The sequence below is a fragment of the Rhea americana genome, unplaced genomic scaffold (genome assembly GCF_003343005.1).
Source record: "Rhea americana isolate MKP2758 unplaced genomic scaffold, rheAme1 scaffold_21, whole genome shotgun sequence".
Lineage (NCBI taxonomy): Eukaryota > Metazoa > Chordata > Aves > Rheiformes > Rheidae > Rhea > Rhea americana.
This window is the reverse complement of record NW_028186258.1, coordinates 1-1184: the sequence shown is the minus strand read 5'-3', so window position 1 is coordinate 1184 and position 1184 is coordinate 1. Positions and strand designations below refer to the sequence as shown.

The 1184-nt window shown below is 47.9% G+C and overlaps 1 non-coding gene across 1 annotated transcript; it reads left to right on the top strand.

Annotated features, from left to right (window-relative positions):
• Positions 1–82, top strand: TRNAS-GCU (transfer RNA serine (anticodon GCU)). Its single transcript has one exon. It is a non-coding gene; the product is annotated as a tRNA-Ser (tRNA).
• Positions 83–1184: the final 1102 nt, after the last annotated feature.

Sequence of the window (1184 nt, the reverse complement as noted above, 5' to 3'; positions counted from 1 at the left end):
GACGAGGTGGCCGAGTGGTGAAGGCGATGGACTGCTAATCCATTGTGCTCTGCACGCATGGGTTCAAATCCCATCCTCGTCGAAGCCCAGGGACTAGCCCAGAAGGAGGAGCTGGCCTTTTGGAGCAGAGGCAGCTCTTCCCCCTTGTCAGGCAGTCTACCAAGCAGGGTAGGTGACACCTCTCAGGAAGGGATGCYCCCCCAGCTCTCCTCCTACCTCCAGAGTTTGCACAGTCCCATCGAACACAGAGCCTTTCATGAAGTATGTCCCTGGCCAGTCTGTTCAACAGAGCTCCCTGTGCCTAGAACAGGTGGAGGTGAAGCTGGGAGGGAAGGGCTCAGGGAATCTGAGCTGGAAGTGCCTGGGTTTCCAGGCAGTAGYCAGAAAGAGCACATTGTCCCCTGTTCTCCTGTATGTTTTCAGCAAGAAAGACTGCTGAGTCATGCCTGAAAGTGAGACAATTCTGAAGATGTTTATTTGCCTTAATGAATTCTTCCCAAAGAACACATGCCTTTGCATCCGGCTGCTAGGGGTTGTTTGTGTCACTGACACAGAGGGTCTTCACCAAAGTGCTGGGGCACTATGAGAAACCTCAGCTCCATGTCAGCGGGAAACGTCTAAAACATCCTATGTTCTCAATGTGAAACATCCACACAACAGCATGATTGGTGCTGAGAGAAATGGACTCTGATGTGTGGAGAGCCAAAGATTCTACTTCATGACCTCGTGCCTACAGAAATGCATTTTTTTAAATAGTACTGCTTAAGTTCTTAGCATCATGCTCAACAATTCAGTGACTTCTTGAAACACTTCTTTAAAATGCTTCCTTCCATGGTCCACACTGCCTGCAGAAAGGTAAGTGCTAGACTGTGTTCCAGCTGTTCACCAGACWCATAGACTTAAAGAGGCAGAATTTATGAGTGTGTGAGCAGGTGTGGGAACTGAAGAAAGAACTTTTCTTTGAGAAGAGGGTAGATAAAAAAGAGGCGACCAGGGTCTGGGAAAGCTGAGGAGACTGGTAAACAATATGCTTAAGTGGAACTCAGAAAAACTGCTTTGTCTTTTAAAAAGCCTCACTCTGGAAGACACTTTGTGCAACAGCAACCAAAGGATGACAACACAGTGGACTTATTACCTTCCCACTCCTGAAGGCTTCTGGAACACAGACTAAAGAGAGCAAAGTT